Source organism: Cynara cardunculus, assembly GCF_001531365.2.
Source record: "Cynara cardunculus var. scolymus isolate 2C chromosome LG 16, CcrdV1, whole genome shotgun sequence".
NCBI classification, from domain to species: domain Eukaryota; kingdom Viridiplantae; phylum Streptophyta; class Magnoliopsida; order Asterales; family Asteraceae; genus Cynara; species Cynara cardunculus.
Window position 1 is genome coordinate 16,614,282 of NC_037543.1, and position 16,606 is coordinate 16,630,887.

The following is a 16,606-nucleotide window of genomic DNA, read 5'->3' on the forward strand; positions in this document are numbered from 1 at the left end:
GCTTGTAGAGTCTTTCAAAAAGTCGAGTCTTTATATATTGATTTCAGATGGTGAATTCGAAGAAATCCTTTGTTTGGTGGTTAATTATCAACTACGAAGAATTAGTAGTACAGAAGCAAATTGTAACACCCCATTCCACACATTGCATGTAACATATACTTCATACACAAGAAAAAAATATTTATACACCACATAGGTCCCTTAGTATAAGAATCTATCAGTACTGAATACATGGTCCAAAATTTCAAAATATAATTCTTGTACTATTTCACATTCTTCTAACAAAACTATACTTATCATGGTCAAATCATCCAACAAATATGCACATAGGAAAATATTACATTTTTCCCTTCCCCTTACCATCTGAACCTCCTGCAATATATATTAAAATCACAAAACGAGGGTTAGACTGAAAGGTCTAGTGAGTTCCCTTTTAAGTTATTGCAAAGTGAAAATCACCAAAACTTTATTTAAACAACTTTTCTTATATATAACGAATATATGAACAAGTAAAACATATTACCAGAATATTCCACTTTTCTTGTCAAACTCTTTGCTTTTAGCTAATACATCAAACCCAAATAGGTTTGTACTAATCAGGTTTATCATAATGTCACTTTTAAACCTTTTCAATTAAACAAGGTTCATTCAAAGTTCAGGCCAAACCTGTTATCCCTTTTGTTAGGAATGAAATTCAGTGTAAAATTGTATTCGTCTTGAAAGATAAAATTGTCTATAATTGTATTAAAAGTCATCGTGTTTGACTTTTCTTAGGCTGTTTGACTTTGACTTTGTATAGAGATTTGACCCTATATAAAGGGTGTTTGCTTTGTTATTTTGAGAAGTGAACTCAATTGTAAAATTTGATACGTATATTGAAGTTTGACTAGATTTCAGATCTTGACTTTCTCTCTCTATTCTCTCAAGAGTTCTTACAAGCTTATTCATAGATCTACGATTGTTGATTTGAAGGATTCATGGAAGATTGATTAATTGGGATTTTCACCTTTCTCAAGAACATCCAGACTATGATTTCCAATAAAAACTCTGATTCTAAATCTTTAAATCACAAAGAAATAAAGATTCCAAATCATAGTAATCTTAAAGGATATAATAGTAGGAGTTATATTATACATCACATATACAAATGCCACTCTTATATCCAAAGGTACACCTCTCCTTGATATGCCACCCTTATCCCATGGTACACCTCTCCTTGATATGCCACTCTTATCTCATGGTACACCTCTCCTTGATATGTCACCCTTATTTCCTCATCAAAACATTTACAAAATAATTCCAATTAGACAGACCGCAGTCATAAATGTTCTAATGAAATATCATCAGTTCAAAACTATCTTTATCCAAATTCCCATTCTTTAAAAAAGAATATTTAAATGATAAATATACAAATAATACAAAGGTCAAAGTACAAATCCGGTCAACACAGACTTGACCGGACTTCATCTCTGGTCAAGTCTTAGCCGGTTTAACCAATCCGGATAACATCAAGTTTTTGTCCGATTTAACAATCCGGACAACACAATCATTCTGTCCAATTTAACAATCCGGACAACCCAACTAAAAAACCTTTGTCTCAACACATCAAGCGATTTTTCTTAAATTGTACGACTCTATATCCGGTTTAAGTTCAATCCGGTCAAACCCTTGTCAGATTTATATGCAAACTGAATGATAAATTCATAACAAATTCAATTACGTATTTCAAAGAGACTAAAAACATTTTAACCACTCACCATTGATTTAAAACAATTGAATCCAACTTCAAACAAGCAATCTGGTCAACACTGTCCTCTTTAATACTTCTAAAAATGGCAAGAGAGTGTAATGGAGGTTTAATCCTCCTTTTATACTTTCCTTTTCTGGAAAGTCGGCTATCACAACCGTATATGTGCATGCATACATTTTACTCATATACCCCATGTACATACCCAATCATGCATATATACATATATACCCGTGCAAACACCACATGCATGTGCTCCATTATATATATACAAACATAAATATGATGCATACCACCTTTTGCACATGCATTTATGCATATAATTTCACATACCAACATGATCAAATATAATAATTTATCAAGCTTTCACGTAATCATATATTAAATAATCATTTATTAATTACCTCGGGTGATAACCAAGGTCCGGTTATCACATTATCCACCCCTCAAAAGAATTCCGTCCCAGAATTCCTTTAATCGAAGAGTCACATATACTCTGATTTTATTTTTGATTCCAATTCCCAAGTTGCCTCTGATCCTTTGTGTGACTTCCACTGTACTTTAACCAAACTGATCTCTTTGTTTCTTAATATCCTGATCATTCGGTCAATCACGGCTTTTGGTGTTTCCACAAAGTTCAGCTTACTGTCCAGTTTAATCTCTGGTAACGGTACAACGAGACTCGGATCAACTAAACATTTTCCCATGTTTGATACATGAAAAGTATTATGGATCAGACTTAGTTCTTCTGGTAACTCTAACTGGTATGCCACTGGCCCAATTTGTTTACAAATTCTGAATGGTCCAACATACCTTGGACTGAGCTTACCCTTCTTTCCGAATCTGATAACGCCCTTCCATGGCGAAACTTTTAACATCACAAGATCTCTTACACAAAACTCAATCGTCTTTCGACGATTATTAGCATAACTTTTATGGCGGTCTTGTGTTGTTTTGATTCTTTCACGGATTTGTTCAATCTTTTCTGAAGTTTCTTAAACAATTTCAGGACCCGTTAACTGTCTTTCTCCTACCTCGTTCCAACACAACGGCGTTTGACATTTACGCCCATACAATACTTCATACGGTGCCGCTTGGATGCTGGAATGATAACTGTTATTGTATGCAAATTCTATCAGTGGCAAATGATCTTCCCATGAACCCCAGAAGTCAATAATACAACTTCTCAACATATCTTCAAGAGTCTCGATAGTCCTTTCACTCTGTCCGTCAGTTTGTGGATGACAGGCTGTGCTTAGTCGGATTTCAGACCCCAGAGTTTTCTGCAAACTTTCCCAGAACTTTGAAGTGAAATGACTATCTCTATCATAGATAATAGATAGTGGAACTTCGTTTCTGGTTACAATATCTTTGATATAAACTTGAGCCAACATTTCTAAAGAGTAATTCTCTCTTATAGGTAGAAAATGCGCAGATTTAGATAGACGATCAACAATTACCCAGATCGTGTCATACCCCTTTGGGGTTCGAGGTAACTTCATGACGAAATCCAATGTAATGTGATCCCACTTCCATACAGGAGTCTCCAAAGATTGAAGACTCCCATAAGGTTTCTGATGTTCGATCTTAACCTGTACACACGTTATACACTGTTCCACATATTTGGCTATGTTCCTCTTCAATCTGGGCCACCAATAAAAAGATTTCAAATCTTTGTACATCTTATTGGTACCTGGGTGAATAGAGTATCGGGACTTATAGCTTTCATTTAGTATAACTTTTCGGATATCCCCGAAACACGGTACCCAAATTCGTTCTTGAAAGCACAAAATCCCTTCATTATTCGGTTCCAGAGTCGAAATCATCTTACCCAATCTTTCAGATTTAACCAGATCTTCTTTCATGGATTCTTTCTGACATCTCATAATTTCTTTATGAATGTCAGGGACTAAGTTTATTCTCATTGTCACAGCTTTAATAGTCCCACTCTTTTCTTTTCAACTCAATGCGTCAGCTACCACATTGGTTTTTCCTGGGTGGTAGAGGATTTCACAATCATATTCATTAACAAGTTCAATGCATCGACGTTGTCGCATATTCAATTCTCTTTGGCTGAACAAGTGCTGCAGACTTTTTTGTTCAGTATAAATCTGGCACTTTGTCCCTAGAAGATAATGCCTCCAAAATTTTAAAGCAAACACCACCGCAACTAATTCCATATCATGAGTTGGATATCGCTTCTCATGGTCCTTCAATTGCCTTGATGCATAAGAAATCACCTTTCCTATTTACATCAAAAACATCCCAATCCCAGTTTCGAGGCATCACTATATACTACAAAATCTTCTGATCCATCTGGTAAGGTTAATGCTGGTGCACTGCAAAGATAATCTTTTAACAGTTGGAAAGCCTTTTGTTGTTCTTCTTTCAACTAAAATTTGATATTCTTTCACGTCAATTTGGTCAATGGTACAACTATTTTAGAAAAATCTTGAATAAATTTGCAGTAATAGCTTGCCAAACCCAAGAAGCTTCGGACTTCAGAAGGAGTTTTTGGGGCCTCCCATTTTCAACTACTTCTATTTTAGTCGGATCTACCTTCAACCCTTCTTCTGATATAACATGACCGAAGAACTGAACTTCCCTTAACCAAAATTCACATTTGGATAACTTTGCGTATAACTTTTCTCTTTTCAGCAATTCCAGTATCAGGCGAAGATGTTCTGCGAGCTCCTCTTCGGTTTTAGAGTATATAAGAATATCATCGATAAATACAATAATGAATTTATCAAGATATTCCATACATATCCTATTCATCAAATCCATAAAGGTTGCGGGCGCATTAGTTAAGCCAAATGGCATAACTAAGAATTCATGATGCCCGTACCTAGTTCGGAAAGCTGTTGTAGCAATGTCTTCTTCCCTGACCTTTAACTGATGATACCCCGACCTTAAGTCGATCTTGGAGAAATAACTCGCTCCCACCAGTTGATCAAACAAATCATCAATCCTTGACAAACAATACTTGTTCTTGATTGTCAACTTATTTAATTCACGATAATCTATACACATTCGCATAGATCCATCTTTCTTCTTAACAAATAAGACCGGAGCACCCCAAGATGAAGTGTTGGGTCGAATGAATCATTTATCAGTTAAATCTTTCAACTGGGCAACTAATTCCTTCAGTTCTGACGGAGCTAATCGGTATGGTGCCTTAGCTACTGGTGCTACCCCTGGTATAAGATCGATTCTGAACTCGTTAACTCTGTCCGGCGATAATCCAGACAAATCTTCTGGAAAGACTTCTGGGTATTCATTAACAATCGGAATTAATTCATGCTTTCCCTTTTATTTTTTTAAATCAATAACATATGCCAGACATCCCTGACACTTCTTTCGAATACACTTTTGAGCTTTCAACACAGTCAAGAGATTGGTATGATGATTCTGACGATCACCATAGATAATAATTGTTCCCCTCTCTGGCAAAATGATTTTGATCATTTTCTTATTACAAACAATACTGGCCTGATACTCTGCCAACCAGTCCATACCCACCACTACATCAAATTCATTCATCGGCATTGGAAATAACCGAATCGGTAGCTCACACCCCTCAATAACAATAGTGCAATTATTGAATACACTAGTAACAGATTCCTGACTATTAGAAGTATCAACTACTAATTTATCATCAAGTAGCACATAATTCAAACATGCAATTTGAGCAAACGATGGTGACATAAACGAAAAGTTTGCACCAGAATCAAATAACACCTTAGCACGTATAGAATTCAGAAGGAAGATACCTGTTACTACGTTTGGCGATGCCTTTGCCTCATTTTTCGTCATCTGGAAGGACCGTCCCCGTGACCCTCCTTGCCCTCCTCTTGTTACAGTAGGTCTTCCCCGAGTACCCAACACATTACTCCTTATTGTCAAGTGTGGAGTTCTCAACAACGAACAGTTTGGTCATATGTGATCCAGGGAATTACAATTGAAACACCTTCGGTTGGCTGGGCAATTCCTTGATAGATGGCCCGTTTCTCCACATTTATAACACTTCCTTGGGTCCATCTTACAGTCACCTTGATGTACTTGTCGGCATTGTGTACAGACTTTCTCAACGACCTTTTGTTCAGCTCTATTATCATATTTTACTGCTTTTGGCCCTCAAAAGTTTGATGAAGGCCCTTCCCATCTTCTTTTCTCAACAACCTTACCCTCCGATTGCCGATTCTTATTCTGTTCTGTTACTTCGACCGCATCCACAGTTAATAAGAAGGTATTGGGATTCATAGCAATTACAAATTCACGGATTGAAGGTTTCAATCCCCAGATATACCTTTCCACCTTTTCTGGATTCTGTTGAAATATAATGTTCAACAAATCGAGAGTATTCAATAAACTTCTCAGTATACTCTCGAACTGTTCCGTTTCCCTATTCCAATTTTAGAAAATCTTCTTCCATTTGTCATACAGCTGTTTTAGGGCAGAACTGATCTTTGAATCGATTCACATATTCTGTCCAGGATAATGTCTGTAAAACATTCGTTCTGGCTAGAGACTCCACTTTCCACCAGAACAAAGCTTTGGACTTTAATACTGATACAGTAAATCGGACTTTATCAGTTTCTGGACATCGAATGGTGTTGAATACAGATTCAATTTCCTTGATCCAGCACATGGCTTTTACTGGGTCCCTCTCTCCAGAGAAAGTTGGCGGTTTACATGCCAAGAACATTTTAATGTCTCCTTCCATGTTATGAGTAACCAGAATAGAGGGATGTACTTCTACTCTTTCTGTTTCCACTCTAGCCGGTATCCCCATAATAGAGGTCAAAGTTTCCCTTAATTTTCCTATTTCCTCTGCTAACATGTCTCTGGTTATATATTTTTGGATGTGGCTCTGATCTTTCCTGAACATTCCCAGAATGGGATTCTTCGTGCTCAAAATGTACTTCAGTCCGACCCCTTCCCTGTGACTGACTTCTCCCTCTGCCTCTTCCTCTGGTTCTCCCCCGACCTCTATTTCCAGAAGTACTTTTCAGAAGATTAGCAGGTGATCCCTCTCTTTCCTCAGACTCTGGACGAGCCATTCTTTCAGATCTCCGTGTTCGGCTAGACATCTGCAGATTTTAATGTTAATAATCACGTATTCACATTCCCAAATATAATGAAGTATTCAAGTTCAGATACGTACCTGTAAATTTATAATTACACTGGCCAGATGTAATTAAAATTTACCTTACACACTATTCTTTCAACTCATCATATTTATTTCCAATGGTGCTAACTATGTCCGGGACCCTTAACATGCAAATAAAATAGTTTAAGTCTAGGTATCATGCTGCTAAATACCTAAATCCCTTAAACTCAGGCTCTGATACCACTTTCTGTAACACCCTATTCCACACATTGCATGTAACATATACTTCATTCACAAGAAATACATGTTTATACACCACATAGGTCCCTTAGTACAAGAATCTATCAATACTGAATACATGGTCCAAAAATTCAAAATACAATTCTTGTACTATTTCACATTTTTCTAACAAAACTATACATATCATGGTCAAATCATCCAGCAAATATGCACATAGGAAAATATTACATTTTCCCCTTCCCCTTACCATATGAACCTCCTGCAATATATATTAAAATCACAAAACGAGGGTTAGACCGAAAGGTCTAGTGAGTTCCCTTTTAAGTTATTGCACGGCAAAAATCACCAAAACTTTATTTAAAACAACTTTTCTTATATATAACGAATATATGAACAAGTAAAACATATTACCAGAATATTCCACTTTTCATGTCAAACTCTTTGCTTTTAGCTAATACATCAAACCCAAATAGGTTTGTACTAACCAGGTTTATCATAATGCCACTTTTAAACCTTTTCAATTAAACAAGGTTCATTCAAAGTTCAGGCCAAACCTGTTATCCCTTTCTCAAAAACATCCAGACTATGATTTCCAATAAGAACTCTGATTCTAAATCTTTAAATCACAAAGAAATAAATATTCCAAATCACAGTAATCTTAAAGGATATAATAGTAGAAGTTATATTATACATCACATATACAAATGTCACCCTTATATCCAAAGGTACACCTCTCCTTGATATGCCACCCTTATCCCATGGTACACCTCTCCTTAATATGCCACTCTTATCTCATGGTACACCTCTCCTTGATATGCCACCCTTATTTCCTCATCAAAATATTTACAAAATAATTCCAATTAGACAGACCGCAGTCATAAATGTTCTAATGAAATATCATCAGTTCAAAATTATTTTTATCCAAATTCCCATTCTTTAAAAAGAATATTTAAATGATAAATATACAAATAATACAAAGATCAAAGTACAAATCCGGTCAACACAGACTTGGCCGGACTTCATCTCCGGTCAAGTCTTGGCCGGTTTAACCAATTCGGATAACATCAAGTCTTTGCCCGATTTAACAATTCGGATAACACAAGTCATTCTGTCCGATTTAACAATCCGGACAACCCAACTCAAAAACCTTTGTCCGGTTTATTTATAAACCGGTCAACACATCAAGCGGTTTTTCTTAAATTGTACGACTCTATGTCCGATTTAAGTTCAATCCGGTCAAACCCTTGTCCGATTTATATGCAAACTGAGTGATAAATTCATAACAACTTCAATTATGTATTTCAAAAAGACTAAAAACATTTTAACCACTCACCTTTGATTTTTAACAATTGAATCCAACTTCAAACAAGCAATCCGGTCAACACTCTCCTCTTTAAATCACACACTACTAAAAATGGCAAGAGAGTGTAATGGAGGCTTAATCCTCCTTTTATACTTTCCTTTTTTGGAAAGTCGGCTATCACAATCGTATATGTGCATGCATACATTTTACTCATATACCCCATGTACATACCCAATCATGCATATATACATATATACCCGTGCAAACGCCACATGCATGTAATCCATTATATATATATACAAAACACAAATTTGATGCATACCACCTTTTGCACACGCATTTATGCATATAATTTCACATACCAACATGATCAAATATAATAATTAATCATGCTTTCACCTAATCATATATCAAATAATCATGTATTATTACCTCGGGTGATAACCATGGTCCGGTTATCACACAAATGGTGTAAAGGTCCGTTAGGACTGAAACAAATGATCCATTGAAAAGATATTATAGCATTTTCGGACAGTCCAATAGTACTTAATTAGCTGTCCTGTCATAGATATCCGACTCTCGGGTCAGACGGCCTCCCAATAGTTCATACAGGTTGGCGTACTATCGATACGATATTATTTATGTTAAACGTCGTGAATACTAGTACAACAATGTGTTACCATTCTACAACGTATAAGCATAGCACTTGTCATGTACTAAAACTATTTTTAGTCTTCTTATATTATCTTGAGTTATTGTATTTATCTTAACTCTGAAAGTTAATGCATTTTTATACGTAAAAATTTTCGTCAATTAATTTTCAATGAAATGTTTTTCACCCCAAATAAATAGTTAGATAAAAAAAATGCTATATTTAAAACACCTTTCCAATTTCACAACGGTCTAGGTCATAATTTTTCATTACACCCCAAGCTAAGGCAATTAACCCATCATCACTTGGTTTCATTTTGCAAAAGATAAAAATACTAAAAAGTAAATAATGGAGATGGAAAAATACTTTAAGTAAAATGCAAGTATTTATTTTAAGAAGGAAACTTGTCGCGCAAGTTATGAATTTCTAGAATAAATACTAAAATTAAATAATGTGAAAATATAAATAACGTAAAATAATTGCATAAATTAAAGTGCGATAAAATAAATGACGATAAGTAAATGATGGAAACATAAATATAAAGCGGTAAATTAAAATAAATAAAGATGGGACTAGAATGGTAACTTGCACGGAAAGTCTCGTTACAAATCTTAAATTCTTGCATAATTTACTTGTACAATAAAAGATTCGACTTTTTAGATATTACGCAGCGGACTATAAATAGATTTTTAGTCCAATGTAAAGTCACGTTGTCAAGGTATTTTCTAAAAATTAATACCAAAAATTAATTTTAACAAGAAATTGTAAGCAAAATAAATGAACAAAAAATAACCAATTACAAATAATATTACTTGAATAATAAATTGTAAGGACAAAAGCTAGAATTTAAAGCTAAAATAGAGAGAGAGAGAGAGAGAGAGAGAGAGAGAGGAGTAAGTACTAGAGAGAGAATTAAGTTACAAAAAGTAGTAATTTAATGAGATATGTCCACAATATAAGCATAAGCCCCTTTTTATAATGTCTAGGGAGCTTGGGGCCCAAGTGTGCAACAAAAAGCCTAAAGAAGGAAGCTCAAAAGCTAAATTCATCCAAAAAGATAAGTCGAAGATGAGACCCAAGTGTGCAGCCCACGGACAGGTCTGTAGGAATCTGTAGGATTTGTCCAGTAAGCTTCTGCAACATCTGTAAATCCTATAGGAATTCAAAGAATTTGATCAGTTTTGAGATTTGACCATTTTTTCATGTAAAATGTAAGTATTTCATATAACCTCAACAAAACTCTAAACGTACTGATAATGTAAAAAAGAAAGACTAAAAAACTCAATTGAGATAATAAAACAAATCAAAAATAAATCTAAAACAAATCAGGCCATGTCATAATCTAGAGTAATGAATCCAGATATCTGAGTCTTTGAGTCCAAATTTTTATATCTTCAGAGTAAATGATAACCACTAAAAAACAACTTAAAATACAACTTCTTACAGTAATAACATCTTTTTGTATTTTAAGAAGTTGTTTGAACATTCTAAAAAATGATTTATTAACATTAGAAGTAGTCCTTCTTCTAAGTGATTTGAGATTAAGAGAATTAGAAATAACCTATCTTCAGATTTGGGAGAAATGTGAATAAGTTTACTTAGATGTAGAATCAAAATAGAATAAGTTAGGCCCCATTTACTAATCTTTTACCACCTCTTACCCAGCTCTTACCCATTAAGAGATGTTTACCCGGGTAAGAGTTAAAAGTGTTTACTAAAAAAATGATTTAACCTCTAACCATCCTCTTACCACAGTCAACAAAAAAAATTCAATCTTACCATGGTAAGAGGCCTCTATTCCTTCTCTACCCTCCCATCTAAAACCCTAAAAATTGATAAGCTCTTCTTTCATACCAAACTGGTGCGACAAGTTTTAGGTATGGTAATTGATCGATTTCCAATAGATTTCTTCTTCCTTTTATTGATATCTAACATCCTAATCGATTTCTTGATTTCTTCCCTTTTTTTGATTTCATAAATCTGCAAAGAAAAGAAAAGGGGATCTTCGTATTTTCTTCTCTGTTGATTTCGTGAAGCTTCAAACGACCAACCGACTCTAGGTATTCGATTTTCTTCTCTGTTGCAGCAGATGGGTTGATTTTGTTTTTATCATTCTCTACTTTACTTTCTGCAAATGGGTTGATTTTGTACTGAATCTGTTATAATGAGTTTACCATTGAAGAAGAACACATGAATGATCTTGTTTTTTTTATAAGCCAGGTTTTGCTACATCTGATATCTAGCTAGGGCCTGCATTTGGATGATCTTGTTTTTCTACTCACGTATCTTGTTTCTTGCAGTATCCCAACTACTGTGTAAATGCTTGTTCAAATGCTTGTGTAATGGTTTTTTTAGAGGTTGGTGCAAATGCTTGTGTAATGGTTTTTTGAGGTTGGTGCAAATGCTTGTGTAATGTTCTGTGATGTTTATTTATATTTGAAGCAAGGACCAGTTCTCAGAATCTATCAAAACACCAATTTGCTCACCAGTCACCACACCCTCTTCTTTGGAATCCCTACCACATATTTCATCCACACAGCCACTACTCAACAGTCAACACCACCCTATTTAAAATGGTATAAAATTGCATTACTGAAAAGGGTATTTTTAACGCAATTTGATCACCTGTCGACCATCATTCCATGTGGGTATTCTGAATTCAACATTCCATTTGAAACCCATATATATTCCAATATGAAAAAGCCCTGACTTTTGTCCACATAAATCAAGATTTCAGTCTAAAGATTGGATCGAAAAATCCTATTATGATGTTGCATACAGAGCCATATTTCTCTGTTTATGCTGATGAAGATGTGTTTCTTGATAGTAATAAAATTGGGGATTTAAACGTTAAACAAGGCAGTGGTGAGTTCAGTTTTGCAAATGATGAAGATGGTAGTAGTAGATTCAGATTTTTGCATAAGGATTCGGATTTTTGCTTAAGGATTCAAATTTTTGCTTAAGGATTCAAATTTTTGCATAAGAATCCTTACACATGCGTATGGATTTTTTTTATCAGAAGTCGGTCTTTACATGCAACACATATCAAACAAGCAGAATGTTTAGAGTAGTGGATATTGATAGATGATTATACATATAACTGCTTTAGGTAGCAATGGAATTGTTAACCAGTTCTCTTATGAGGTTCAAAAACCCTTTTCATAAATATACCACTGTAGTTATCAGATGATGTTTATTGTGGTTTTCTTGACCATTATATGAATATTCCCTTTTCATCATCACATTCAACTCTATATTCTTCATAAACTCAATTTTTTATCCTATTTTGCTTACTTTCTCCATGATATACCATTGTAAACTTGGTTAATGATGTAGAACATTAATTTATTTAAAATTATCTATTATTTGGGGGGATCATACTTGTATATTAGATAAGAAAGTGAATTGTGGCTCCTATCTTAACACTTAGCAATATAATTAGAAAAATCTTGTTTCTTTTATTTTCATAAACCATGGATAATTGAACCATGTGTTTGAGGCATGTTTAATTAATTTCTATAGGTATGGAAAAAGTCGATGAATCTTCACAACCCAAGAGAGCTAGGGTTAGTTGGAAAGATTGCAATGTAGTAAAAACTTTTCTGGAGTCATGTTTGCGAGAGATATCTATAAATGGGCGAGAAAGTGGTAGCCTTAAGGCAATTTCTAGGAGGAAAGTAGCTGAGACGTTAGAAAAGACACATAATTTTATTGTGGACCAAAAACAAATGAAAAACCATTACGACTACCTCAAAGGCAAATATGGAGCATGGTCAAAACTGAAAAAACAAAACTGGAAATATATATGATGCGTCAACAAACTCTTTTAAGTTGTCTGAAGAGGAATGACAAATAGAAACAAAGGTCATATTCATTATTTTCTATTTTTCTTTTTTAAGTTTTTATTTATTTATTTACACATAACTTTTTTGTAAATAGTCCAATAAATATGTTGAAAAGTTGAGGACTGCACCATTACCATTTCCAGATCTTTGTGTTCAACTTTTTGACGGAGTTGCTTCCACGGGCATTGGAAGTTGGGGGCCAACCTCTTTTGTTCCTAATCCTACATGCATGCATTGATCCCCAAACACAAGAACAACAAAGTTCAAAAACATTGTCTACACGTGTTGCTCCTCAAATACAAGAAACACAAGAGCAACAAAGTTCAAAATTGCCTTCGGTACAAGAGTCTTCTTCCCATTCTCAATCTCAAAGAAAAAAAACAAAAAAGTGTTCAACCAAGAAGTTCAATAAATGATGAGGAAGTGTCTAAGGTTGTCACTTCTATGCAAAATGCTTTGGACAAACAACCCATGGAATCTGAGGTGGGTGCTTGCATTGAAAAACTAGAGAAATTTGGGTGGGGAAGCCCGTTGTATGAGGCAACACTTCATCTTTTTAGTCTAGGCTCTGACTATAAGAAGATTTGGTTGTGTTTGAAGGAGGATAAGTGTGAGGGTTGGGTTAAGTTCACAAGACGTCAACTTGGGCTTATATAATTATTGCGACGTTTGTTTAGACATTAGAAGAAGATATTTTTATGCGCTCTTTTGAAACCTTAGATAGTTTATATGCGTATTAAACTTTTTGATGCATTCTTTTGAAACCTTAGATGGTTTGTATGAACATTGGATATTTTGATGCACTCTTTTGAAGCTTTAAATGGTTTATATGCACATTAGATGTTTGTCGTTGTTTGAACTTTGGGAGATGTTTGCTGGCTTTTATATAACTTTTATCGATGAATGTTATGATCAATGTATGGACTCTTGACGGTTAATGTTATATGTGTTTTGTATTGCAAAGTTATGGACAGGAACAAGTTAATTCTGATTGTGGTGGTTGTTTATTTGTATTTGAAAAAAAAATATTCGTTAAGAATAGAAAGGATAATAGACAACACTTCAGCATTGAGCGGGCATGCGTATACACAAGAACTGTTAAGTGGATCAAGTACGCAATGTCATGAGTTGATGCGTTTGTCACGTGATGCATACATATTATTATGCAATTACTTTAAAGAAAAAAATTGGTTGCATTCAAGTAGGTATATGAGCGTCGAAGAGAAAATGACCATATTTTTTACAATAATTGGTCACAATGAACGCTTTAGAATGGTTAAACGTAGATTTCAACACTCTACGCGAACCATAAATAAATGTTTTCATGAAGTACTAAAAGGAATGATGGAATTTACGATATAAGTCGTAGGGCCAACATCCTTTGATGGAACCCCAAACATGTTGGAGCGGTTTACACGACTCAAAGAAATATTTCCGGTATGTTTTGTCTTGATATACTGAATATTCTTAACATACATAAATACTTTATAATGTTTTATATTTCATAAAAAAGGGGGCTATAGGTGCGCTAGATGGAACTTTGGTACATGCGGTTGTGCTCGTTAGTCAACAAGCTAGGTATAGAGGAAGAGGAAGAGGAAGAGCAAAAGGTGAATGATATCAAAATGTTTTAGCGGTTTGTGATTTTAATATGATATTCACATTTGTTTAGGCTGGATGGGAAGGCATTGCACATGATTCTCAAGTTCTGATAGAAGTTGCATTTAACCCAACTTCAGGATTTCCGTTTCCTCCACCAAGTATGTTCCATTTTTTTTTCTTAACATTTAAACCTCGTTATGACTTACACTTTTAAATTGTATTTTGTGGTTGCAGGTAAATATTATCTTTGTGATGCCGCATATACCAATACTCGTGGATTTATGACCCTCTATCGCAATACAAGGTAATGGTTAGCAGATTTTCAACGCCGACGTGCCTTGACTAAGGAAGAACGGTTCAATCATGCTCATGCACAACTTAGAAATGTCATCGAGCGTGCATACGGGGTCTTGAAAGCAAGATTTCCAATTTTAAGACAAATGGCTCCTTACCCTTTCCCAATACAAAAAGATGTAGTGATTGCTTGTTTTGCAATTCATAATTTTATTAGGAGATGCAAGACTGTTTATGGAGTATGATGAAAACAACATGTTTACCATCTAAGAACAATATGAAGGAATCGAGGAAGATGTTGAAGAAACACAATGGGGTTCCCAAGGCAATGAATATATGTCTGATTTGCGTGATCAAATTGCAAATCAATTAATGTTGAATGCTTGAAATTAATATATGTAAGCGAACTATTTGTACGCAAACAATTATGTTAAAGACTTGTAATGACTTTTTGTTCGTTGTTGATGGTTTGTTGTTTCCTTTGTTGGTCCTTATTTTGGTCTTTTTTATTTTGGTGGTGGTTTTGCTTCTAGAAAATTTGAATTGTTGTTCTACATTATGAAAATCTGTAATATGTTAATATATTGAGTATCAATATATTTTCGTAAGCAAAAAAGAATTTAAAATTATATTTAAAAAATTTAATAAATAACATTTTATGTTAGCACTTAATACAATACATATGGTAAACAATAATTTTCAATCATCACTTACTCCAAAAAGAGAGATATAATGGTCTTTTTTACTCAATCAACACTTAATACAAAATGTTTGGTAAACAAGAAAATCAAATCAACACTTACTCCAGTCAGACCTCTTAAAAATTCCCTCGCTGATCCTTCGCTGAAAGTTCCCTCGCTGATCCGTCGCTGATCCGTCACTGAAAGTTCCATCGCTGATTCGTCGTTGATATATTCCCTCGCTGATCCGTCGCTGAAAGTATCCCTCGCAAATCCGTCGCTGATATCTTTCGCTGATAGCATTACCTATGAGCATTTGACCGACGGAGTATCAGCGCGGATCAGCAACGGATGACCCTTTTAGCGACGGATTTGCAAGAGAATTTTCCCTCGTTGATACTCTGCATTTTTGCAGTGCTTGTTTCACATTAATCTTTTAAGCTAACCTATACATACATAATATATATACATATACATACATAATATATACATATACATATATATATATATAGAGAGAGAGAGAGAGAAAGAGAGAGAGAAAGAGAGAAGGTGAGGGCATGCATTTCACATGGGTGATGAAAGAACGGTTGCTTCCCTCGTGAAGAAAGAAGCAATAATCAAAGAGAATAAAAAAAAGGAGAAATAAGATGAATTAAATATTTATTCAGACCCTATTAAATTAAAAGAGACTCTAAAAATAATAAAAAAACAAATAGTTTGAATTACAAAATGTCTGAATGAATTAAACGTAAATGATAATTAAAAGCTGAAAATAAAAAAACAAAACAAAACCTAAATACGTGCTTTCCATTCATAATTGTCATTTAAATTAACGAAATACATTTATTAGCATGACAACCTATATTCCAACAAATATAATGTTATATTCTCCTATTTATCTTTCTTTTAACCAATTTGTTTGATATCCTGGTATTTAAAATTTTGTAGTTGATCAACACATACCGTGTTTAAATTTATATTTGTTACATTTCACCTCAACAAAAATTTAAATAACCTTACAAACCAAATGAACTTTTTCGAAAAATTAAAACACATTTGTTGTGCATTTTCAAAATGAATATTATCACGATTAAGAATCAAAATCAGATAATTAGTTACAATAAAGTAAT